Genomic DNA, 27,967 nt, shown 5'->3' on the forward strand with positions numbered 1-27,967 from the left:
AGATCCCTTGTTACTATTTCGAAAAAGAACTGGGTGTCTTATTCTAAGTTTATTTCTCATCCAACATCTCCTTGTCTCATAAACGTCACGTTGTTTGTGGAATTGTGATTTTCCAACATAAGAGTATTTGTATTTGAACACTTTGTATTTGCACTAAATTTTGGGATGTTCTCAGATTATAAGGGGTGTTGCTCATGTTTACTTTGTTTCCTATATTTTAACCTGCACCATTTCTCCCCCATTCTCTGGACAAGGAAATTGCCCCAAAAGAGGAAGTGGAATCTTCAGTTGTCTACCTTGATCATTGCACACCAGTTCTCCAATATGTTTGGGACAAGAGGGGCAGCAGGCCTGCTCAGAGGTCTCGTGTTGGTGCTCTTTGTAGAGCAGGTATCAAACTCTCATCACTGCAACCATTTGACACCAACCAAACAGTGTCCTTTCAAAGTTGCGGGATTGTGTGGCAGCTGAGAAATTCCTTGCAGGCCACACACGACTCTGCCCCTTTAGGTTTTCATGGGAAATAAAAGGGCTCTGTGGATTATGTGTTCACCACAAAGGAAAAATTTGAAGGTGTATTGTTAATGGATAGAAGGGATCTATTCCTGCAGAGCATCACCTCAAAGCTGTTGCACTTGCTTGTAAAAGTCTAAATCTGTAAACTCGTTCAGAATGTTAAATGAGAGCCCTGAAACACAGATTTTAATTTTTCCCATTTAGCTGACCCTCTGGTGTCAGCTGTTTGCTCCAGGGGTGATTTAATTTGAACCACAGATGATCTGGATTCTGGGACTTGCTGGCTCCTATGAGTACTCCCAAAGTTCATACTGGAAGTTGTTGGTTTGGCTAAAGTAAATTCTGATGCTGGTTTGAATGTGATCATGATTCGACTGAATCATAATCATGCACGCTTGTCTCTTGTGGACATAGCACAGCTGTTGTAAGTATGGTTTGTAATGTGCGATGTGAGCTGGAGGAGGAAGTTGCAGTTTGTTGTTCCAGGAAGCTATCTGTCAATTTGATGGGAGGCAGTTAATTATGAAAATCGTTCCCAAGATTACATGTGCTGTTTTTCTTTCATTTACTCGGGAGGAGATTGTGTGCAGCTTATTTGTGAAACTGTTAGTTAAGGAAATTGTTGGGATCATACCGTTTTCAAAATGATAGTGTATCAGTCTGTTCTGTAATAGTAGAGGGTAGATTTATGCAAGAGGAATTACTTGCATTCATATTCTGCCATATGTACTTGAGGTGACTCCCAGTAATTGATAGTGAATTACATAGAATTTACAACAGAGACACAGGCCATTGCGTCCAATGGTCTATGCTGGTGTTTCTGCTTGGCACAAACTTCCATCACTCCATCTAACACAATCGACATTACCTTCTAATTCCTTCCTCCCTCATAATTATCTGTCTTCTGCTTAAATGCATTTATGTTATTCACCTCCGCTTCTCCTTGTGGGAGTGAATTCCATAGAGAGCTCATGGTGCCGCAATAGCAAATGTGGTGGCCATTGTGTTTTCTATTGTATAATCAGCAATGAGCTAAACATCCAAGTAATTTTGTCTTTTTTTTTTGGCAGTTATTTTAGGTATTATGCTGCTCACCAGAGGACTCCAGGCTTGAATAATGAGGCCTTTAATGTTTTTGTTCACCATTGGAATAAATGGATAGGACCTAAGTATTAAGGTTTATTTGAAAGTCTGTACTGCCAGTTCTTTCAAAACTACAGTGACTTTTGACCCAGATTACCCATTCTAGTTTTACTGTGGGATTGGGTCAAAGCCTTGTCATTTGAATTAAATTGATTACCAAGTTAGTCAAAATTGATGGTCATTCCATGCATTTGCTATCCTTAGTTGGTACAGGAAGATTGAAAAGTGATGGTTTATACTTCTGGTTCACTGGGTGGAGTTTGGATTCCACTGCAATCTTCGTGCAATTCAGTTAATTTTTAAAATGCTATCATTTAGACAGACGATGATGGAGCTATGTGGGTGCAGTCCCATCCAGCTTGATGGTGCAGCATCTGCAAGTCCATGGGAGCCAGTTTGGTGTTATGGGTAACCACTCCAATAGAGGAAAAACTTGGGAATCATGTGCATCCCTGGGTATTTTCAGAGGAGTTTGGCCCTGTGAATGAAAGGAAGAGAGAGAAGGGAGGGGAACAGCACAGGAAGCTGATTGGATGGTCTCCGTCTTCGTGACAGACATCCATAAACTTTTGCACTTTTGTAGAGGGGACGGAAGGGTTGACTTAAAATGATGGTTTGCTGTAGAGAAAACAGGCAGTATTGTTCATTTATTTGCATGATGATAATCAGTATAGCAGCGGAAGGGAGGACCCAATAATGCTTTAAATAGTTAGATCTGGAATGAATAGGCAAACTAGTTCACCTTTGTAGCCATCAGTTTATACACCTTGCACGTAAGGCAGTGAAGGCCATAAACTCAGGGTGGAAGGAGAGTGGTGGTTTTCTGACATTGAAAGAGTCATCACTTGGAATCCTTTCACATATTTTGTTTTTCTTTTCTGTCATGTACAGTAGTTTATGGAGTGAACTTGGCACCAAAAGTGGTTTATCCTCTTGTGACGAACTGATACTCTAACAACCTCGCCATCTGTCTAAATGAATAAGCAGATGTTCTTGCTAAATGGGAAATTGTAGTTTGAAACTTGTTTTCTTTCGACCAAATGGATACCAAAACAAAAACAAATGCCAGGAGCTAATAGTGGAGGAGTGTCTTGTATAATAAATACAATCTGTGTTTGGAATTTGGAGATTCTTTTTAATTCTCATGCAAGAGTAAATGAGAGACATGATGTATCAGTATAACAGTTAGGAACATAGTAGAACAGGTTCCATAAAACTCCATGCATCAGCTTTTGGATTTGTTCTTGAAGTTTGTAAGTTAAGACAGGATGTTGGCATCGATATTATTTTGCATTGACATAAGTCTACAGAAAAAGAACAATTTATCACGACTCACTCATGGAACTGGCTTGTTGCTTGTGTTGACCAGAATGTTGTCTGGACCCAATAGCTTGGGGCTAAGGTGGCACACTTGGGGGTTTATTTTCTTAACTTCGTCAGGAATGACCTTTTAACTTTCTCATTAGCTTTATTTTATATAAAACTTGACCTTTCAGATGAAGTTTAGTCCTCTTTGCCTCCTTAGATGGAATGGAATTTCAAAATATGGATATTTATTTGAAGAATGGTTGGAGAGAGACACCCCCCCCCCTCCAAATCCAGTTTTTTGACCAGCCATTGTCTCTCTCTGCCAGTGAATAGATAATGTGGTCATTATTACTTTGCCATTTGTGGGACAGTGTTGCCTGCAATATGTCTGTCCTGTTTTGGATGATGTACCAGAGACTGTCATTCAAGTGTGTTGACTGAAGGGTACTTTCGGGCAATCTTAGCTTAAAGAAGGAACATTACAAATGCAAATACATTTTCTAACGATGCTTGAGATTATTAGTCTGTTTCGGTTTGTTCAATGTATGTGGAAGCAGTCTTCAAATCTGTTTGGTGTTTCTCTTCAACTGTCTCAAATATTGCTCCTGGCAGAGTCTTGTTGGCATGTTGAAGTTTGGCAAGGCAACAATAATTTGTGCTTCCTACAAAAAAGTGTAACATAACCAGATGTTGAGCCAGAACAGAAGAAGTTAGTAGAGGTGACTGAAGGCTTGATTCTAGACGTTTAAAGGTTTCTGAAGATGGACGAAGGGATGCATCAACTATTCTAAAGAGTAGAAGCAAGTTGGAGGAAGGCTGTACAAGTTAACTATTTAAAGTGAAGGAGTGATAGGCTGGAATCAGAGAAATGGAATACGTTTGTAGCACAAAGACTTTGGAGGGTGGGGTACATGAAATCTGTTTGAAGTTAGCAAATCGCAGGACTTGCCAGCCTGCATTCCCTAGCTAATATTGTCTAACTATCTTATGGGCCCCTACCTTGCACAATCTGCAAACTTGAACTCATTCACAATGCTGCTGCCTGCATCCCGAGTCATGCCGATCCTCTTCACTCATTATCCCTATGCTCATTGACTCTACATTGTGTTCTGGCCTGGCAATGCCTTACCTTCAAATTCTCATCCAATTTTTAAGATAATTCAACGACCTGGTCTCTCCCCTCAATAACTTCCTCTAGCCTCACTGAGAACTTGGCGACCCTCCAATTCTGTCCTTTTTCATGTTTACCTTTTCAGGGATTTGTCATTGCTAGCAAAGCCGTCGCTTACTTTGGCTCAAAGCTTTGGATTTCCTTCACTGAGCCTCTCCACTTCTTAACCTTTCTCTTTCATGCTACCACCTCCTTGTATGTCTAGGTGTCAGACTTTCTCTGATTACATTCCTGTGAAACACTTCCGGACATGTTATAATGCTGAAGGTGCTTGCGTATGTGCAAACTGTCCACAAGTCTGAAATGCATAAGCTTGAAGCTGGCTGGCCATTTCTGGATACCTGGTTTTGTTGGGCAATGGGATATTAATAAGGCCCAGCTGTAAAAATGGACCAGAGCTCCCAAGACAGCTCCTGGGTGGGTGGCTGCAAGTACCTCCAGATTCCTGTATGAAATTTTAAAATTTCTTCTCAATCTCTAGAGCGTAAGAACCAACCAAATCTGAGACATTGTTCTTTTTATGAGATTCTGGGTCCAGAGGTGCTGGAAGAGCACAGCAATTCAGGCAGCATCCGATGAGAAGCAAAATCGACGTTTCGGGCAAAAGCCCTTCATCAGGAATCAGCAGGCATCACCATGTGAAGAGAAGCAGGGTGGTAAGCTTAGTGTACTCACCAACAATCCCCTTGTGACCAATTATCTTCAAGGGCAGTCATTGATTCAAATTGCCTGTGAGTTTGACTGTATAATATAGTGCACTTTTGAGACACTTATGGTATGGTGCAGTGTTTTGGATGTTTTTGATAAGATCTGTTGAGGTTCAAAGTGTGTTGGTATTCCTTTTATTCATGATTGATGAAGAATGGAAATGTAAACGCAGTAAGTGTCTAAGCACATAACCAGTAAATAAAATTAAGTGCCTACATGCAAAGTTTTGCATCTTGCTGATGTTATTATATGTTGATGTATTTAGCGGCTGTATTTAATCGAGACACTCTATATTATGAGAATGGTTATTGACAATAAGATGAATGTATAGGCCAATCCATTAATTAGTTTTCTCTCTTCAAATACTTTTCTAATCCATTATGTTAGCCAATGATTCAGTATTTATTTGTAGTTAATGGCAGTTATGGTAAATTGATTTGCAATTATATTATGCATTGACAAAAACTAATGAATTAAAAGGATGCATGTCTCTTCAAGGCAAAACTTGATGGGCTAAAGTGCAATTGTTTGAACATTAGCATTAGGACAGAGGCATGTGGGACATAGTATTTTTATTGTTTTGTATTGAATTCAGCAATTAAATTTGCATCCTGAGCAATGTCAGAAACATCTTGGGTGGTGTCAGTATTAGTCTGAAGTAGCCATACTATCTCTCAGTTTTGAAACAAGTCAATCAAAGACTTGGCCTTAAAAATTTTTTGGCTAAAATCATAGTGGCTTGAAGTGGGCGATTCAGGACATTGCTTAAAAATGTGTTGCTGGAAAAGCGCAGCAGGTCAGGCAGCATCAAAGGAACAGGAGAATCGACATAAGCCCTTCTTCAGGAGCTTATGCCCGAAACGTCAATTCTCCTGTTCCTTTGATGCTGCCTGACCTACTGCGCTTTTCCAACAACACATTTTTAAGCTCTGATCTCCAGCATCTGCAGTCCTCACTTTCTCCTAGTTGATTCAGGACATTGTTTTGTAATGTAACAACTGTCTTCAAGAGAAATACACTCAGCTTCAGAGTTCTGCCATTAACATTCTTAAATGGTTTTGTGGATTTTCCTTCTTTTAGTACAGCATTTAACAATCCAGTGTTAAATAAAAGTGTTCTTCAACTTTTCTTTCTTTCTTCTGGCAGCAGTAATTTTTTAAAAAGTTTATGCCTTCCAGTTTAGTGACTGATGCAAATAATTCTCCCCTGTTTACTGTGTCTAAGCCTCTCAATTTTGAATTCTTACATCAGATTCTCTTATTGCATATTTAAGTGGAAGGAATTTGAGTTTCTGTTGTCTTTGTCGTATCTGAATACTTTGAGGTGCAAGTTAGTAAATCTTTTCTTTATCATTCTATAAGCCTGAGCCTTCCAGTTGCCCAAATTGAGCACTGAGTCCTAACTAAAGGTTTTGTATATATATGTTTTCTAGTCGATTGTGTCAAAACCCCCAAAACATTGAACACCCTCCCTTATCTGTCTTTGAATTAAGACAGTCTCTGTTTGCTATAATCAAGAATTGGGAGCTATCAGTTCTCATCTCAGTTAATGCCTTATATACCTTTTCTTACCCTGGATCTGATTTTGTATGCATTCAGCAGTTCCCTGTTCACTTCCTTTTACTTATTGTACAGTTTTTGGTTTATCATGAACACTTTTTCTTCCCTTTTCTAAGCCTCTCAGTCTCTGTTCTTGTACTACTTTTTAAAGCATTCCTATTTTCATTTTCTATCCTTCCGCTAACTTCTGAAAAATTTGACTTACAAGAGTAGGAAGGAAATGGCCCACTGAGTCCAAGCTTCATTGTTGAGTTCTATTTGGTATTTGTCTGTCTCTTATGCCTTGTTCCATATGCTTCCATCATACAAATTTCAGCTTAAAAGATAGCCACTAAGTTGTTCTTCAAAACAAAATTTCATTTTCCTACCCTTGGCTCTTATTAAAAATATTTTCATCAAGTGCCTATTAAATTCCCTCTTAAATCTGAACTGATTAGGCTTCAAATAACCAATGTCCTTTACCATTCTCTTACTGATGCTTTACATTGAGAAAAAAGCCTTAGCTACTTTCTCAAATGTTTTACCACTTTCATTAATCTTAATCATCTTTAATCCTCTCTACTGTATGAATGCTGTCTTAAATTTAATCTTTCATCATAGCTACATTCTTTATTCAAGTTGCATCTTTTCCATGACATTAGTATATTGAGCTGCTTAAATAGCACACAGTATGGCAGAGCCAGCCCCATCGATGTCTTACACAGAATCTTAATATCATTCTTATTTTTCAAGTATTAAAGATACAAAGACTAATGTTTACTCTTGTATCTATGCAAACATCCTAGGCCTGCATTCATTCACTCAACTTGATTAGTTTCTATTTAAGAACACTCTCCCATTCTGGTTTTCCTCAAAGGTACTATTTTACATTTATCTGTATTGAACTGGACTTGGCACACAGCTTGCTGATTCTCAGAACCTATTTACTTCAAGCAGACTGCTGTGCTCTTCCCATTGTTTTTGGTGTCCCCTCGCATGGTGAATGCTGAAAATCCCACTGTGCCCCTCTTTGTATTTTACTGCAATCCATGTATGCGGTGCTTACCCACAAACTACAGAGGAACTTGCACCAGGTTTTGCATTTAATTTTGCGAAACATTACACATTGGTAAAGATTACAGAGTTGCAATTGGAGAAAAAGAAATGCTAATGAATCAAATGAGGAAATATTGGCGCACGTGATCCAAAACTTGGAGGTAGATTTTAAGGTCCGACTTAAAGGACAAGTTTATTTCTGGAGCGATTTTGAAGTTCAGTGTCTGGGCATCATCATTTTCATATTAGTGGGATTTTTGGTCAATATCTATGATTGGTTCTTGGCTTTTAAATGCCATTAGTTATTTCTCCCACAGTGTGGTTGTATTTTCCATCAAATAGTGATGCTGCAGCATTGCCACATTTTCCTCTGCCTTCCAAAAACTCTATCTGTACCGGGCATACTCTCAGTCTCAAGTTCTGCTTTCTCTGTAATAACAATGTGCTGGAGAAGCTGTGGCAGCATCTGTGGAGAGAGAGAATCCAGGTTAATGTTTTAAGTATGATATGACTCCTCTTCGTTAATTGTTAGAAGGATTTTCCATTTAATTGTTCTGTCTTCCAACTTCCCGTGTTCCAGTAAAACCTAAAAACATCTTTTTGACCAAAAAATGAAAACCAGTCCACAGACTATTCTCCTGGAATTGAATTCGAGTTTCTGGTCTCGACTGCTACTCTTTTAATAAACAAATTTCCTTCTAGCTTGGTGTTACCCATCCTCCATTCCCATTCCTTTCATGTCTTGTGAGTTTTCTTTATTTGTATTCTGCTTGTCCTTGGGTGCCTCATTCCCAGCGCCCTTCACACCACCCCAATCCCAATTGAGAACTGCTGGGAATATATACTTCTGACTCCTGCCTTTTTCTTCTGCTGCTTCCCTTGAAACGCCCTGTTCCCCAATGCACTTGTAGGCCTTCCTGGGCACACTTGAGCGTTACCTTTTCTTGCCTTTACTGGCAAACATGTTGTCTTCTGCAGTGTCTTCAGTGCCCTGTAACCTCTGATAAACTAGTACATCAGTTTTCAGAGCATTAAGGTCACAGAGAATCAATATTGGATCTCTGCGGTGTTGCCTGTGCTGAGACATCTTGCCAATTGTATTTATTGTCCGTTCCCTATTCCATAAGCATGTGCTTTTTATGACTGATGGTGTCTTTGTCTCAGTTTTTCTTTTGATTGATGTCTTTTTGCCATAATGCTTGTATCTGCCTTTCATCAGCTTTTGTCAACTTTTTGGCACAATTATACACAGAAGATTTGTGGGAATTATGTTTTTGTGTTGAATAACGTGTAATGCTGACATTTGTCTCTATTTGTATAATTATTGTATGATTGTCATCTTTTGGGTCTACGTAGATATTTGATTTATATGCTTTGTAATAGAATTCATTGCCTACTGCTGTTTTCTTTTTTTTCCTCTGGAACATGCAGTGGCCAATATTTAAGAAACCGTTCCTATGAAGGTCTAGTGATTTTTTTTTTCCCCCCTGTGTTTTGCATCTTTGTGCAAGTGTATCAGTTTTTTTTTCCCCAGTTGCTTTTCATTGAGTTTGGAATAGCATAGCTGAGACTGGAGGAGAAAAGTGTGAACTTGAAAATAATAAAATCAGGGGTGCCACGGTGGCTCAGTAGTTAGCACTGCTGCCTCACCAGTGCCAAGGACCTGGGTTCGGTTCCGCCCTTGGGTGATTGTCTGTGTGGAGTTTGCACATTCTCCCCATGTCTGTGTGGGTTTCCTCTCATAGTCCAAAGATATGCAAGCTAGGTGGATTGGCCACAGTATCCAGAGAGGTGCAGGCTAGGTGGAATAGCCATGGGAAATGCAGAGTTTCAGGGTTAGGGTAGAGGATGGGTTTGGGTGAGATTCTCTCTTAGAGTTGGGGTGAACTTGATGGGCCAAATGGCCTGCTACCACACTGTAGGGATTCCATGAGAGGCAAGTGTGCATTGTAAACAGTGGGGGAAGAAAATGAAGTGAAGGTGAAAAATCTAAATGAAAGAGTCAGTAAAAGACAGGTAGACAATTGGAATCTGAGAGAAGATTGGTAACACCATATGAGGTGCAAAAGGTTGTAGATGACCAGACATTGTGGAGATATTGAGTGCCACAGGACAATGCTATAAATGACCAAGCTGGTCAGCAGGCAAAACTGGGCAAATTTAAGATACTTGAGAAGTGGGTGAGAGAAAGGCTTGAGCTGCTGGGAGATTAGAAACACTGAATTCTCTGGAATTTCTGTGACTACACCTTAACATTTAGTGTATAAATAAGGAACGAGTGTAGGTTACTGGACTCTTTGAGCTTGCTCTGCCATTGAATAAAATCGTGGCTGACCTGATATTAATCTCAACTCTACCCTCATGCATTTGCCTAAGAATGTTTCATCCCATGGTAATTGGGAATCTCTCTACCTCTGTGCTAAAACTATTTTAAGATTCTGCACCCACTGCCTTTTGAGAAAGAGACTTCCAAAAGCCCTCAAATGTTTTCCTCTGCTCAGTTTTAAGTGAGCATCCCCATATTTTTCAACTATGACCCCTAGTTCTAGAACCTCTGACAAAAAGAAATATTCTTTCTACTTCTACCCGGTCAAGTGCTCTCAGGTTTGTTTGCATTATTATAAAGTTTCTCAGACTATCTGGATATTGTTTCAAGAAATCCTCCTGGATACACCTAACAAATTCTGTCTCATCCAAGTCCCTTGTACTAAGAGAGCCCAGTCAATATTGGGGAAGCTAAAACCACCCATTACAACTGTTTTTTTAAAATCTTTCCACGAGCTGTTTACATTTCTGTTCCTCTATCTCCCGCTGGCTATTAGGAGGCCAATAGTGTAACCCATTATACTGATTGCACTATTCCTATTCCGGAGTTCTACCCATATGCCCTTGCTGGATGACTCCTCCAAGATGCCCACTCATAGTGCAGCTGTGACTTTCTCCTTCTTGGGTAGTACAATTCTAACACCCCTTTTACGTCCCTTTCCAATACATCTGAAACAGCTCAACCGTGGAATGTTGAGCCCCAGTCCTGCCCTTTTCTGAACTTGGGTTGCTACATAATCATAGTCCCATGTACTGATCCAGGCTCTAATCCAGACATCTGCATAATCTTTTATACACCTCGTATTAAAATAAAACACTTCAGACTGCCAGTCCTATGGTGTTTATTAACCTGGCCCTGTCTGTTTTTCACATTAGATTCAACCTCTATCTTCCCCTCAATTACTCCACTTGCTGCCTTACTGCTCTTTTTCCTACCCCCTGACGTACCAGTTAAACCCTTCAAAGTTGCACTAGCAAACCACCTTGCAAGGACATTGGTGCCCCGTCAGTTTAGGTGCAACCCATCCCTCCTGTTTAAGTCCCTCCTGCCTTGGAAGAGATCCTAATGGCCCAGAAATCTGAAGCTCTTTAGCCGCACATTCAATTATATTATCTCGTTACTTCTGGCCTCATGACCACGTGGCATAGATAATAATCCTGAGATGACAACTCTAGAGATCCTGCTTTTCAACTTTCTAACTGAGTCCCTAAATTCCCTTTGCGGGACCTCATCTCTCCTCTTCCCTATGTCGTTAGAACCAATATGGACCATGGCCTCTGGCTGCTCACCCACCCCATTCAAAATGCCCCCTCTGCTCAGTGACATCCTTGACCCTGACATCACGGAGGCAACAGAATATCCTGGAGTCTTTCTTGCAGCTACAGAACCTGTCTGTGCCCGTGACTATAGTCAGAAGTCACATGACACCAACAGGTTTATTTGAAAGCACAGGCTTTTGGAACACGTGAAGTGGAGGGATGTGCACAGGCACAGAATTTATAATGGAGAGATAAATGCAAGATAATTCCAGATAATTAAGAGGGTCAAGAGATATTACAAATAGAGAGAGTACAGAGTTGACAGGCTAAACAACATGTCTTTGCAAATGATCAAAAGTGTCAAATAGTGTGAGTAAAGTGTGGACAGTTGAATAACAAGGGAAGGGATGATCTATGATCTGATTAATTAAGGCAGAGAGATACTTGCAAAAAATCCAAAATAAGATGGTGCTAGAGATAGACCAAATGATATATGCGGTATAAGAGTTGCATGATGATGGTCTAACCAAAGTGATATGTAAAGAGATCATAATGAGTGATGGTGTCAAAACAGAACTTTCAGGGAGATTTTACAAACACAGAACAGTCTGGTGGGGTTAAATGTATCACGACAATGAACCCAAGAGTACAGTTGAGACCATCCTCATGGGTATGGAACTTGGCTATCAGTTTCTGCTTGGTGATTCTATGTTGTTGTGTATCTCAAAAGCTGCCTTGTAGGATGCTTACCCAAAGACTGGAGGCTGAATGTCCTTGATGGCTGAATGTTCTTGATTGGAGGAAACATTCCTGCCTGGTGATTGTTACACACGCAGTAGTGTTCCTTCATCTGTTGTCATAGCATCTGCATGGTCTCACAGATATACCATGCTACGGCACATCTTTTCCTGCAGCATATGAGGTAAACAACATTGGCTGAGTCACCTGAGTTTTTACTGTGTACATCGTGGGTGGAGTTCCTACCTGAGGTGAAAGTTTCCACGTCAATGATCTGACATGTCTTGCAAAGGTTGCCATGGCAGGGTTGTTTGGTGTTGTGGTTGCTATTCTTCTGAAGGCGGTGTAGTTTGCTGCGAATGATGGTCTGTTTGAGGTTTGGCGATTGTTTCAAGGCAAGAAGTGGAGGCATAGGTCTGGCCTTGGCGAGATGTTTGTCATCAATGATATATTGAAGGCTGCAGAGAACATGGTGTACTTTCTCTTTTCCAGGGAAGTAGTGAACGACAAAGGGGACTGTATCAGTTGTGTCCCATATTTGTCTTCTGAGGAGGTCGTTGCGGGTTTTCTGTATAGCACGTCGGAATTGGCAATCAATGAATTGAACGTTTTATCCCGTTCTTATGAGGGTGTCTTTCAACATTGCATTCTTTGTGGGATAAAATTTGCTGGTATCATTGTAGAGTAATTTCAGTGATTCCTTGCCATGACTTCAAAGGAAGAAATTTTGGCTATGTATCTGATTTATAGTGCTAGTTGGAGATCCTGTGCAGCAAAGAAGTCTTGCTTGAAGTTGTGCATGAAAATATTGGCATATTGGGGTGCAAATTTGGTCCCCATCGCTGTTCTGTTTGCCTGTATGAGGACAAGTTTCATCCCACCATCAGACTTACCATGGACCTCTGTTCAGAATCAGGATCATTCTTGGACACATGCATCTCCATCAAGGATGGACACCTCAGTACTTCATTCTACTGCAAGCCCACAGATAACCTCATGATGCTTCACTTCTCTAGATTCCATTCTAAACATGTCAAAGAAGCTATCACCTAAGCACAAGCCTTGCTTATATACAGGATCTGCTCAGACGAGGAGGAACGTGATGGACACCTACAGATGCTGAAAGATGCCCTCCTAGGAACGGGATATGAAGCCCTACTCATTGATCACCAGTTCCAACATGCCACAGAGGAAAAACTGTAATGACCTCCTCAGAAGACAGACATGGGACACCAACTGACAGTCCCTTCGTCATCCAGTACTGCCCCAGTGTGGAGAAACTATGCGATGTTCTTTGTGGCCTTCAACATGCCATTGCTGATGGAAAATATCTGGCCAAGGCCATCCCTATGTCTCTACTTGCCTTCAAACAACTGCTGAACTTCAAACAGACAGTCGTTTGCAGAAAACTACCTAAAAGCAGCAATCACAGCACCACAAAACCCTGTCACGACAACCTCTGCAAGACATGCTAGATCATCAACATGGATATTATCATCTCAGGTGGGAACACTACTCACCATGTACATGGTATGTACTCATGTGACTTGGCCAATGTTGTCTGCCTCATACACTGCAGGAAAGGATGACCAGAGTATACCAGTGAGAAAGTACAGATGCTGTGACAGCATGCGAAGGGACGCCATGTGTGTAATAATCGCCAGGCAGGAATGTTCCCTCCCAGTCAGGGAACACTTCAGTCGTCAAGGACATTTAGCCTCCAGTCTTCGGGTAATCATCCTACAAGACTGCCTACGAGATACACAACCACACAAAATCGCCAAGCAGACACTAATAGCCAAGTTTTGCACCCGACGATGGCCTCAACTGTGCTCTTGGGCTCATGTCGTGCTACATGTAACCCCACCCGGACTGTTCTGTGTTTGTAAAATCTGCCTTTAAAGTTCTGTTTTGACACCATCACCTTGACAACTCATATGATTTCCCTACCATTAATTAGTTTGTACAGTTTTGGATTACTTGTCACTTTGGTTAGTTACTTGTCATGCGACTCATACACCCATCATGTTATTTCCAGCCAATTAGGTTTGGCTCTAGCACCATCTTATTTTGGATTTTTTTTAATAATTATCTCTCTGCTTGAATTAATCAGATTGTAGATCATCCTTTCACTTGCAATTCTGCTGTTCACACTTTACTCTCACCATTTGACAAATTTGATAATATGCAAAGATATATTGTTCAGCCTATTGACACTGCATTCTCTCCATTCATACTATCTTTTGACCCTCTTAATTACCTGGAATTACCTTGCAATTGTCTCTCCACCTATAAATTTCTGTGCCTGTGCGCTTCCCCCCCCACCTCCCCCAACAAAGGGGCAGCACTCAGAAAGCTTGTGATTTCAAATAAACCTGTTGGACTTTAACCTGGTGTTGTTTGACTTCTGACTTTGTCTATTCCAGTCCAACACCAGCACCTCCACATCATCACTCCTGACTATAGATTCCCCAACACTACAAGTTGCTTGCACATTGGCTCTGTTGTATAGTAGGAAGGATTAATCAGCTGTCATACCCTGAGAGGTCACACCTCCCAACAATAATCAAAATAGTATTCTTGTTTGAGAGGTGAATTACCAAGATTCTTCCAAGAACTCAATCAAATTATTTATCATTTAAATTAACTATCATTTGAACAAAACCACTTTGGCTTTGACTGATTTACCTTGAACTTATTCAAGTGCCCTATTATAATGCCGTTAATATTAGCTTCTAACATTTTCCCTATCCTGCTTTTAGCCTTCCTCCATTTTTTGCATTAGCTATTTTCTATTCTTAAACGAAACTGCCCTGGATGTAATGATTATTAGAAAATAAAACTGCTCAACTATTTCACTGGCTTAAGACTTATTAAGACTTGGGATAAAATTGTCATTATAAACCAATTTAATCTGGCAGGACATGTCATTTGTGTGCCTAATCCCCCCTCAGGTAATTGCTGTATTATTAACTCAGTTGTGGTAAGGAACTCCCAGGATGACACTGGAAACACCTTACGGATATCCTCATTGCTGAAGAGATTAGGCGATGGAGAGTACACGCATACCTCCAAGTAACTCATTTGCCTGACCATTCGATCACCATTTCTCCTCTTGCAGCAGAACAGCAGGCCATGCATTGGCCTTTATTAGACAAATGGAGGGTAAATTAGTTGTCCTCCATAGAGAGAGACTGCCCAAGCGATGGGACAATGGTCAGGGTGGGCATCAAGTTCTCTAGCATCAAGACATCGTAGCATCATTTTACCATCTGTATTGTGACCATAATTCATAAAGTTGTTGGATGTGATACTTTTGCCAAATACTTTTTGAAGGTCTAAATATACAAAATGGATCACACTGTTATGTTAATTTGCATTGTAATTTCCACAAAGTGTTTAATTGAATTACTCGAGGGTGACCTATCCACTGCAAATCAGTGTTGACTCTCCCTGATTAAACATACATTTTGAGGGTTCCGGTTACTCGTTATTATCCCTTTAGTAATTTTTCTACAGTTGACGTATGGCTCACTGATTCATAATTACTTGACTAATCTTATCCTGAAGAAAGGTTCGTGAACCGTCACTCTCTAGTCCTTTGGTGACTCTCCTATTGGAAGAATTGATGATTATAACCTACTGCTCTCTCATCACCGCTTCTGCACGAAGGCTCGAGCACACACACTCTGAATGCAGTGACCTATCAACTTTTAATTTCCATTAACTTTTTTAGTACACTTTCCTTTCTAGTTGTCAAGAATGTACGTGGACACCCATTGTGCTATTGTACCTGTCCTTTGCAAAGTTTATGGATAACTGTCGTTTGCCCCGGTATTAACTGAAGATCTCAGCACAGGAAAAAATATGAAATCTTTTGATTTTTTTTTCAGTAAAAAAGAACTGCTCTTTTGTATGCACTTGAAAATATTTATGCTATCCTCTGTCTTGATTCTTCTAATTCCTTATGTTTGGGCTTTTCTCTTGATATTTTTCACGGTTTTCCAAAATACCAACCTTTAATATGATTGGGTTCCCTTTCACACTTTTTACTTTTAACAATGTCAAACAGCACCCTTGCCTCATGGCGCCAGGGATCCGGATTTGATACCAACCTCTGGCAACTGTCAGAGTGGAGGTTGCATGTTCTCCCTGTGTCTGCGTGAGTTTCCACAGGATGCTCCATTTCCTCCCACAGTCAAAGGATGTGTAAATTAGGTGGATTGGCTGAACTAAATTGCACGTAATGTGCAGGGATATGTGGGTTAGGTGCAATAGCCACAGGAAATGCACGGTTATCCGGATAGGCTAGTGGAATGGGTCTGGGTGAGATGCTCTTCAGAGGGTCAGTGTGGACTTGTTGGTCCGAACAGCCTGTTTCCACACTCTGGAGTTTCTATGATTCTATGAAACCCTTGCTGTTAAGCTCTGCTGAAATCTGTGCTTTCATTGATGTTTGAGCTTTCTGTTCAAAATCTGAACAATTCATTTGCAGTTTGACGTTCTTCTGTATCCTCTGATCTAACTTTGCATTTTTGTAAAACACTTCCACCCTTCCCGTGGTTGAAAATACAGTAAGCAGTTTTTCAGACATTGGCTGTAATTACACATTGTTAATCTACTTTCCAGTTCTTCATCACTTGTCCTGAATTTAGTCATCAATCAGCCTTTCCTCCTTTTTTTTTTGCAATATTACTGTCAATTCGTTCCTGTGCTCTGAACTACTCTGTTTGCATGGTGTTCTGCACCCTAGCAGCAACTTTCCTTTACTCAATGGAAGCACAAAGCTAGGAGATAAAGATGCTATGTTTAAGGAAATTTTTCCTTTAGAAAATACATGTTCTTTCTCATGCTTCAATTTGTATTTGTATCCCGTTACACTTCTGTCATATATTCTTCCTTTTGCCAAATATCTGTGTGAGTCTGGTCACATGGATCAGGGATTGGATCTGGATGTTAACCCTAATCCTAACCCTTCATTGGAACCAAAGCAGTATTTCTGTACACAGTAGTCACCCTCCTGTACCCACGGGGGATAGGCTTTATGAGGCTGGAAACCGCGGATAGGAGCGAACCCATTCATTCAACGGGAAATTTACCTTCCTGGCAGCCCCCTGGTCCCTGGTTCTGGAAGGTTTCCAATCGTATGTTTGGGCTATGGGTAATTGAAACCGTGGAAACCGACTCCATGGCTATGGGGGTCGCCTTGTATGACCAAGCTTCTTGAGAGTTAAAATTGACAAAGTTCTTTCTTGAACCTGTCAACTTTTGATGTTTGCCTCATCCTGTCATACAATATTTAATTGTAAAACCAAACCAATTTCAAACCACAACATTCAAATAATCCTTCTAACCACAGAATCCACTTCCTTTGTTCGTTATGCTCATTCATTCAAAATAACCCACTCTTTCCAGTAATTGAAAATGATTCATTTCCTGGAGACATTGTCATTTCATGTTTGACAAAACTTAAAATTTACACTTGTGTAAAACAAAATGCAGCAATGTTAAATAAACAGATTGCTGCATCAATCAAGTCTCGTGCTAGATCTCTTTTGCTGTGCTATTTAATGCTTTCCATGTTTCTGTCAGAGAGCCCATATGTAGCGTCATGTCATCGAGAATCAACAAAATGTATCTGTTTGGTTTAGCTGGTAGTGTTGTTCCCTGAGTAAAAGCTTCGAGATTCAAGTCACAGTCCAGATTTTAAGCATTTAATCTAAACTTGCACTTTAATCCATTATGGGCAAAGTGTTACATTGCCATCCTTCAGCTGAAATGCTGAATAATCTACCCATTCAAATGGCTCTTTAAAGGTGGCATCTTTAAGTTTTTTTTTGAAGGAACGTAGAGTATTCTCCTGATGTGCTGTCAAAACGTCACCCTCAGCACACCCAAGTTCTCTTTTGAGCTTTTGGTAGAGGGGCATTTTCTAAACATTCTCCCCCATGATCCTCTTTTGAGGCTTGAAAATTGTTGTGACCCTTGAGTGAGACCTATGAGAGTGGGAATGCAGTTGTTCTAACTCTCAGTGCTCCACAGTGGCCATTACTGTCTCCAAACTTTCAACCCACAAATTTCACCCCTTATGGTGGTTAATCTCCTACATACACCACAGGTTAACTTCATGTTTATTCAAACAACCTCTGAGAGAAGCTGTCTTAGACTGACCAGAGTTCTGTATAATACTCTGTTGGATCCTGTCTCACTTTGGTTTCTATTCCATACATACAAACCAAAATAAACCTTTACACCCCTATGATACATGTTCACATTTCATCCTTGGACATGAAACAGAAATATTCCATTCTAGGTCTTTTTTTTTCCATCCTTTTGAATGGGATCTGTTTATGCTGTCTTGTCTGCTTCCAAGACTGATACCCAGGTGTACACGGTTTATCTCACATCATTTCCACTGACATAGACCCTTGGGTGTTCAAGGTTCTGCCTACTAAAATGTGCCTCAAAGCTAGCTTTGAAGGTGTTGTCTTACTCCTGCTGTAACTTCTTTTTATAAAATCTTATTTAATTCCTGTAAACACTAGTTTGAGAACCTCTATGAAAGCACTGATTTGTCATTATCCTAATAGCGGTTAGTGCATGATTCACATTAAAAATATGTTTGTAATTCCAAGTTCATTTTTAGCTTTAATAACAGATCTCTGAGATGATTTTCAGGAGGTTAACTGGAATCACTTTTTCACTTTATTTCATTTTTTCATTTGAAAAAAAAATCTCCAGTTCAATTGTGGAGAATGTGTATTTCTGTTGTGCAGGAATGGTCATTTCAATAATGTCTTGATATTAGTATTATGATGAAATATACACAATTCTACAATGAATCCACCTCTTAATGTGATTTGTAAGATTGGTCACATGATTCATTTCATTATGTTCACATCGAACACAGCGATGGGTCCATTATTCCCAGAAAAGATATCCAACAGCTGCATTTCTGTTCTTATGTCAACTTAACTGCAGATTGATACTGAAAGTGGCATTCTTTAGAGGTAGTGCGCTGCTTCAGATTAAACTGTACAAGGACAGGATGACATAGGACCATACTTCTAGTCTTTGGGGCCTGGAACATTCAACACAGACATGAAAACATTCCTGGTTATTAATGAAGCCTCATCTTCCCTCATGTTGCAAAACCCGTGGATATCATTATTGAATGTCAAGTCCAGAAACTAGACTGATTAAGGTGGATGGGTTCTTATGTACTAAGGAAATCAAGAGAGATTAAATTAGGGCAGGAAGTAGTGCTCTTTCAGAAATTCAGCCATCAGTCCTCTTTGAATGGCAGATCAGTCTTGAGAGGCCATATGGCTTAATTCCATTCCTGTTTTTTTATATAATGTCATTCCAAACAAGCTGCCATTTTTTAACCTGTCATGATACGGCAGTGATTAACTGCCTTTCCTCATCAACTATGGGTCTGTCAGTGGTGCATTTGGAGTTAGGAGACTTGAGCACGAAACCTCGGCTGACATTCTACTGTGATGCTAATGGGGATTGCTGTACTTTTCAAGGCATGGTCCCTCGAATAAAAACTAAGATCCTGTCCACTCATCCCAGGTCGATATGAATAATCCTCGGCACTACTTTGACGATAAGTCAGGGTGGTGTCCCTTGAGTCCTGACCCATCTTTGTCCCTCGGTCAACATCAAAATCCTAAATTATTTCATTATTATTGCATTGCTATTTGTGGGACTCTAATGTATATTCTTTTGTGGGATGTGGGTGTCGTTGGCTGGGCCAGCATTTATTGCCCATCTCTAATTGCCCTTGAGAAGGTGGTGATGAGGTGCCTTCTAGAACTGTTGGAATCTACCTGCTAACTGTTGACTCTCAATGCCATAGGGAGGAGATTCCAGAAATTTGATCCAGCAACAGTGAAGGAACGGCAATGTATTTCCAAGTCTGGAAGCTAATTGGCTTGGAGGGGAGCTTGAAGGTAGTAATATTCCCATGTATCTGCTGCCCTTGTCCTTTTATCTGAAAGTGAGCGTGTGTTTGCAAGGTCTGAGGATCTTTGGTGAATGTTTGCAGTGCATCTTATAGATAGTATACACGGCTGCTACTGTGGACCGTTGGTGGAGGGAGTGGATGTTTGACATTTCAAAAATTATGAAGCACTTTCAGATCCCTGTTAGTCATGAAAGGCGCGATACAAGTGAAGGTCTGTCTTTTGTTTTTTGAATAAAGAAGTAGGGGAACAGAATAATAACAATTTATTTATTGTGATGAATTATACTCGTAAGCTCAAAACAACTGTTCATTCAGTCATGATGACACCAGAGACCTGCAATAGTGATCTAATGCAAATATCATTCATTCAAATTTTCAGATTCCCTGTATTGAGGCACAAGTTTCTCTTGGTGACTTCAGAAGTGAACCGGAATATGAATTAGTTCACCAGTTAGATTTCTTTATACCGTACACACAAATCCAGCGCACATGAGCAAACTCATAACTGTATAAACCTGTGTGTAAAGAAGGCAATCCTGTGAGATATAGCTATGAGGAGAAAGTGAGGACTGCAGATGCTGGAGATCAGAGCTGAAAAATGTGTTGCTGGAAAAGCGCAGCAGGTCAGGCAGCATCAAAGGAACAGGAGAATTGACGTTTTGGGCATAAGCCGTTCCTGCACTTTTCCAGCAACACATTTTTCAGATAAAGCTATGAGGAAAGAGTGAAAGCAGGTTGGGATTCTTTTCCTGAGGAGAGACAACTGAGATCTGTTTGGATGGATGCCCATAAAGATTACAAGGAGTGCAGGATAAGGGTTCAGTATAAAACTGTAACCTTAATATGAGACCGTCACTAATGAACCTATTGAACTCTGGAGAGACTGTGAAACTTGCAAGCACAATGGGGGAAGGAGGGGTAGCTAAGTGTGAAGCTGCTAGTGCTAAGTGGAGGTTCATGTGGAATTAAGCCAGTTGGGCTAAATGTTCTTTCCTTGTGCTGTACTTCTGTGTAAAATATACTTCACAAGAAATGTAAAGGAAATGAAGTGCTGGAGGGGAAAATCAAAGGGTGACCGAATGTTAAGATATTGAACAGTTTTCTTTAAAAGGAGAGACAGAATTCCCAGTGAGGATTTGAGGTGCTGAAAACACAGTTAAGGCAGAATCAGAAGTAGAATGTTTCAGTGGAGGGTGTAAGTTTACAGGACTGAAAGAGGTTGGATAAATACAGAATCATTGAATCCCTATAGTGTAGAAGCACGCCATTTTACCCGTTGAGTCCACACTAATACATCCCCGCACAAACAGCATCTCACTCCCCCCCAAATCCCACCCTCCAACACCTTCCCCATAACCTTGCATTTTTGATGGCTAACCCACCTAACTTGTACAGGTTTGGATTGTGGGAAGAAATCGGAGCATCTGGAGGAAACACACGCAGACATGGGAAGAATGTGCAAACTCCACACAAACAGTCCCTGAGGGTAGAACTGAACCCCTGTCTCTGTTGCTGTGAGGCAGTACTTACCACTGAGCCAACGTGCCACCAGGGCATGGGGATTAGGTGGGTGGGTAATTGCCATTTGAGGTCATGGAGGGATTAGTAGAACAGAAGAGTACTCTATAGGATACATTGCAGGAATGGGGAGCCCACCACCGGTCAGTTTGAGGATAAAGAGATGGTGAAACAAGAGTCAGAGATGTACAGCATGAAAGCGACTCTTTGGTCCAACCCTCCATGCTGACCAGATATCCCAACCCAATCTAGTCCCATCTGCCAGCACTTGGCCCATATCCCTCCAAACTCTTTCTATTCATATACCCATCCAGATGCCTTTTAAATGCTGTAATTGTACCAGCTTCCACCACTTCCTCTGGCAGCCCATTCCACACACACACACACCACCTTCTGCTTGAAAAAAGTTGCCTCTTATATCTCTTTTATATCTTTCTCCTCTCACCCTGAACCTATGCCCTCTAGTTCTGAACTCGCCCACCCCAGTTCTGTTTACCTCTCCATGCCCCTCATGATTTTATAAACCTCCATAAGGTCACCCCTCAGCCTCTGATGCTCCAGGGAAAACAGCCCCAGCCTATTCAACTCTCCCTACAGCTCAAATCCTCCAACCCTGGCAACATCCTTGCAAACCATTGCTAAACCATTTCAAGTTTAACAACATCTTTCCGATAGGAAGGAGACCAGAATTGCATACAGTATTCCAAAAGTAGCCTAACCAATGTCCTATGCAGCTGCAACATGACCTTCCAACCCCTGTATTCAATACTTTGACCGGTAAAGGAAAGCATACCACATGCCGCCTTCATTATCCTATCTATCTACGACTCCACTTTCGAGCTATGAACCTGCACTCCAAGGTCTCTTTGTTCAGCAGCATTAAGTGTAAGTCCTGCTAAGATTTGCTTTCCCAAAATGCAGCACCTCACATTTATCTAAATTATGGGGCGGCACGGGACCCAGGTTCAATTCCCGCCTCAGGAAACTGTCTGTGTGGAGTTTGCACATTCTTCCCGTGTCCATTGGGTGTCCTCCGGCTGCTCCGGTTTCCTCCCACAGTCCAAATATGTGCAGTTTGGTGAATTGGCCATTCTAAATTGCCAGTAGTGTTAGGTGGGATTAGTCAGCGGTAAATATAGGGGGGTGGGTTTCTCTTTGGAGGGTCAGGGTGGACTTGCTGGGCCAAAGGGCCTGCTTCCACACTGTAGGTAATCTAATCTAAACTCTATCTGCCACTCCTCAGACTAGGTGCATGTGGCAGAGTTTGGAGAATCTAAAATTTAAGGTTAACCCAAGATTTGATTCAGAAAGGAGAACGTGGAAAATTTGTTTTCTCCGTTGCAAAGGTATTTTAGGGTCGTGGATAGTGCTAAAGTTGAGATGGAGGCATATATGAGTGCTAGGAAATAACATATCGCCTAAATCTTAGTCTAGGGTTAAATGATAGTTCAAGTTTGCAAGTAACATGACTGTTGATTGAGATCAGCAACATGTTTATTGCGAGGACTGAATTGATGGTTTTGCTCCTCCCCCATGATGTGTTAGGTGAACTTTGGCCTCATGGCAGTCTGAATGAGGACAACTTGATGGCAGAGTTATAAGTCAGGGCGGCAAGAGAGGTAGTATATATCTAAGGAAGGGCCTATGCATATTTCAGGTTAACAGCAAAGGTTCTCTCTGTTTGGTTCCGGACCGAGAAAGTTGTCCCAAGCTGAGAGGCTTCAGAAATTGAGCCTACACTTTCAAATGAAGTTTAGAGTAATTAAAGGTGAGCTAATTGAAGCATAACAAGGTTCTAAATGTGCTTGGCATGGTAGACACGGATGATTTTTCTTCTGACTGACTGGGGAATCTAAAACATGGGAGCAAAGCAGAATATGAAGTCGGTCATTTGCAATGGAGACCGGGGAAACTACTTCACTTGGAAGGGTTGTGAATCTTTGGAATTTTGTATCGCAAAGAGTTGTTGATGTGGTTTACGTAAGTCGTGATGATATTGAAATAACTCTAGAGGTTGGTATCCTGCCACCAAGTCATTCTTTATTTATACGTGGAAAGTACTTGACTCTGATCCAGCTCCCTCCGGCCAGCTCTGAGTGAACGAGGTGTCTGACGCTCCCTGTTTTTACCTGTTGGCCAGGGCTCCCTGATTGGTGCTATTAATCTGCTCCATTCAGGGAACTCATGAGGTCCATGTGGCTGACTTTGTTGCAATCACTGCAGCTGTAACTGATCACATGGCTCTGACATCAGTAAGATCAAAGACACCAGTTGAGAATGTGCATGGTGTACTTTCACTATTCTTAAGTCATGAAACGGTGTGGCTGTTTGTTTGCATAGAGATCGTAAGTGATGCAGACGAAGGGCTGCATATGCTCAAAGAAGTGAAGGATAATTTCTCAGTCCACCTGCAAGCAACAGTACTAGGAGACAGGAGACTGACCTGTGTATCTACTTCCTCAACCTGCCCCCAACATTGCCCATTGTTACTCTTGAGAGTTAGGGTGACCAAGGTGGGCAATTTGGCTTCTTTAAAGCCTAATGAAGGGTTTTCCAGTCAGCCTTTCTTGACATGAAAAAAGGGCAAATTTAACTGCCCAGGAGCAAGCCAGGATGCCAATGCTCCAAACTGGATTACGGTTCCTCCCTGCTGTGTGCCTGTGTTGAGTGTTGCTAAGGTCTGCAGTGTAGAATGGTTGACCCCTGTGCATCTCCATGTTGATGGCCTCATTACTTTCTGTATTTTTTGTTTACTTTTTTTTTTAAAGAAATTGATGCCTTTTTGGAATGCCTCTCACATACTTACCCTATTATTGAAGCCAGAAGGCCTCTGACCATCTTGCTTTGAGAGATTACCTTAATTGAACAGGGAACTTGTCTACTGGCACTCTGGTCAAAATGCAAGTCAGTGGGTGGTTCGGGACCTGGAAACAGTCCCAGCAGTGTTTCCCATCCAAAGGCAGGAGTTCAGCTTTAGTACAGACTAATGGGGACCCTCAAGCTGGAAATAGGTGAAGAATCAATTACAGGAGACGCAATTGGTTTACTGAGACAGTGGTGATGGAACCAAGTGAGCGCAATAAGATAGCTTGCTACGTGATAAATATCAGTGATTCTAGGGACTCTGATAGCAAACTAATCGATCAAATGGGTCTAATCATGGATTTAGTGAAAGTTGGTATAACTAAGACAACAATTTTGAACTAGTTCATGAAATAATTAAATAGATAAACCAGTCAATTGTATTCATTTGAAGAACTTACTTTGCACATCCTTCTCACTAACCATAGACAAATGTTTCTCTGGGGAGCAACTCCACTGATTACAGTCTTCTTGGAATTATGCAGGCTGTTATCCACTGAGCCATATCTTGCTTTTGCATCTGTTGCACCTAGGTTAAAACTGCAAAGAACAAGACTGATTTCTGTATACCATATTTCACTCTTGAAATGTTGTTGTCTTTGAAAAATTAATCAATGATACAGGGACTCCCAGGAATGCTGAGTGCTAATGTCCTTGCACAAAAGTAGAAGGATGTAGTGTCTAATAAGTGCTGTCCAGACTGGGACATTTCACATGAGCTTTTCATTTTCCAATATCCTTTTGATGAGTGATAATTATTTCTGGCATTTGGGTGTGCCTTTTTCACTTTTTCCAGAAACATATGTATATTAGTAATCAGCAATATTGACTTTTAATGGGCTTCTTCCTGACCCACCTCATGTTCAACCAAAAGAATAGCATCTAATTTTCCACAATTCACTTTTGTCAGTTTCAGAAACCATTTGAAGGTAATAGCTTCCCAACAAAAGCTGTCTATGTTCATCAAAATTTGCATGTAAATAGCAGCTTTTATGACCTCAGGATGACCCAAAATATTTCACACCCAGCTAAGTACTGTTCTTAAAAGCAGTCCTATCAGAATTGAAATGCTAATTCAGTTTCCTTTTCCATAAATGCTACCAGATCTGCTGAGTTTCTCCAACAGTACTTGACATACTTTCTGAAGTGCTGCAGTCATTGCTGGAATATCAGAAACCTTATAGGCAATTTGCATACAAATAGCAATGTCATAAAGACCAAATAATCTGTTTTTAAGTGATTTTGGCTGTGTGTTTCAGGACACCAGGAAAGTTATCCCACTTTCAAATAATACCACAAGAACTTAGTTGGTTCTGCTGTAACACATATTTCTTCAATGTGAATTGGCTATAACACGATTGAAGAATTTTTAGACCTTTGTGAGTTTTTGAGTAGATTTGTAGCTCAGGTTGAGGTTTTAGATGTAGGTTTGCTCGCTGAGCTGGAAGGTTCATTTCCAGACATTTTGTCATCCTACTACGTAACATCTTCAGTGGGCTTCACCACAGGAAATGATATCACCAACCCAAACATATAAATAGAAAGCAGGAATTATCAGCAGTGCTTCATCTGAGGCCCACTGAAGATTAGATTAGATTGGATTGGATTCCCTACAGTGTGGAAACAGACCCTTCGGCCCAACCAGTCCACACCGATCCTCCGAAGAGTAACCCACCCAGACTCATTTCCCTCTGACTGATGTACCTAACACTATGGGCAATTTAGCACTGCCAATTCACCTGACCTGCACATCTTTGGACTGTGGGAGGAAACCAGAGCCTCGGAGGAAACCCATGCAGACACAGGGAGAATGTGCAAACTCCACACAGACAGTTGCCCGAGGCTGGAATCGAACCTGGGACCCTGGTGCTGTGAGGCAGCAGTGCTAACCACTGAGCCACCATAGCTGTTACCTAGTAGGGTGATGAAACGTCTGGAAATGAACCTTCCAGCTCAGTGAGCAAACCGACATCCATTTAAACTTTTTTTTGTCAAAGGTGAACTTTCTTCACCTGTATTGGCAATAACATGATTTTGATCCCATTGGTTTAAATGGTGCTCCTCGTACGCAACTTTTTTATTATGCGGGTTTGCACAGGAACAGAACTATTGCATTATATCCGAACAGATTGTATAAGTATACCTGTCAGGGCATGAAGGCTCTTGTGGTGCTAGTGTTCTTACTCCTAGGCTAGAGGATCTGGGTTCAAGTCCTAGCTGTCCGAGGTGTCCCAACAGGTTGATTTAAAAACATGGATTATTGAGGTGGACAACATAGTTGGATTAATTAGGTCAGTATGTGAGAGAGAAATATAGTTGGGTTGCTGATGAGGATGGGATGAAATAAGGCTTGTATTGAGCATAAATGCCTGTAACCTTCAGTCGAACTAAATGGTCTGTTGTTTCCTTGTTTTATTTTTGTGTTTGTGTAATGTACCACAGCTATTTACTAAACATTATAGGAGCTGTTTGGTAGAAGAGAACTTGAGGATTGCTGAGCAAAGGCACATTTTGTTGAAGTTTTCCATTGTGCACTAAAGACTCAAGAATTTTATATTGCATGAGAAGAGTATGCAAATTGGTGGGAAAGTCGACTCTGATAGAGATGTTGCCATGGGAAATACTAGGCAAAAGTGAGGACCGCAGATGCTGGAAATCAGAGTCTAGATTAGAGTGGTGCTGGAAAAGCACAGCCAGTCAGGCAGCATCCGAGGAGCAGAAAAATCGACATTTTGGGCAAAAGCCCTTCATCTTCTACATTGGTATTGATGTGTGCATGGAGGAAAACTTGCCTTTTTTTTCAAGAATAAAAATTGTAATATAGATTGGAATGGAAATATTTGAGTTTTACGTCGATTGGACATCCTGTCATTGACCTCCCTCAGTCTGACAGCTAGACTTTTCAAAATTGTTAGCCTGCATTTAAATGACGCGCTCTTTCTCCAAGCCCTCCAAACTATACATCACAGAGAAGTAAACCACTTAGAAATACAGTCCTGGATTTTCATCCTCAAAGCAGGTGGTGCAAGTTAGGAAAATTCCCACCTTTACAAAACCCCATCAGGTGAAAAGCAGCTTTGCAAGCATCAACGTCAATGTCGTGGGCTGGGTATGGGCTGTAATTAGGCTAGCTGTCTAGGGAAAAAGACAGCCACAGCTGAGGTAGCAATGTGGGACTTCATTCCAGCTGCAGGGAAAAAAGTAAAGGGCTCTAGCCCTCACCCTTCACACCATCTCAACTCCTCCTTCACCCACCGCCCCAACCACCTGCAACACAATCACACATTCCCCATGCCCCCCCCCCGTACCCCTTCCATGACACCATTGTCCTCCGACCAAACTACTAATGCCCTTACCTGAATTTCATTGCTCCTCATTTCTACAATACCACACTATGACACTCATTTACACATGGCCTCTCATGCCAATCTGTGGTACTTTCTTGCCCGTTAACCCAATATGCACTGTTATGAATCAATCAACACTAGTGGAAATGGGATTTGGCAGTTTTTAAAAATAAACTTTAAGAAAAATAAATCCTCATTTATTCACAACTTTCCCCTTCCTTTGTAAAATATAACTCCTTTTCTTATGGACCAATCCAGGGTTGCTTAAGACCTTTCAGGAATTAAGGACTAATCTCCAAGATGCGCCAGGAGGAAATTCATACAGGCATTAAAAAAACACTTTTATATTTTCTTCAATAACGTGCCAATTGCAAAAAATATTGGAGATGAAAACAAAAGCTATCCAGAGACATCCAGTTGCACAAGGAAAAGTCTATTTGATTTACAATTGGATGTGAAAATGGGGGCACTCTGAGCATAGGCATGTCAATTTTTGTTAGGCAAG

At 40.9% G+C, this 27,967-nt stretch overlaps 1 protein-coding gene and 1 long non-coding RNA gene across 3 annotated transcripts in view; one reads left to right on the top strand and one right to left on the bottom strand.

The window, feature by feature from the left end:
• The window catches only part of LOC122551426 (partitioning defective 3 homolog B-like), a 1,013,066-nt gene that overhangs the window by 51,523 nt on the left and 933,576 nt on the right, over nt 1-27,967 (top strand). The window lies entirely within an intron of this gene.
• The window catches only part of LOC148149583 (uncharacterized), a 73,605-nt gene continuing 53,112 nt past the window's right edge, over nt 7,475-27,967 (bottom strand). Inside the window, exon 2 of the long non-coding RNA XR_015757622.1 lies at nt 7,475-7,906. This is a non-coding gene — a long non-coding RNA (uncharacterized LOC148149583). The remainder of the gene's footprint in view (nt 7,907-27,967) is intronic.

Source organism: Chiloscyllium plagiosum, unplaced genomic scaffold (assembly GCF_037043375.1).
Source record: "Chiloscyllium plagiosum isolate Xiang-an unplaced genomic scaffold, Cpla_swu_hap1 HiC_scaffold_7, whole genome shotgun sequence".
Taxonomy (NCBI): Eukaryota; Metazoa; Chordata; class Chondrichthyes; order Orectolobiformes; family Hemiscylliidae; genus Chiloscyllium; species Chiloscyllium plagiosum.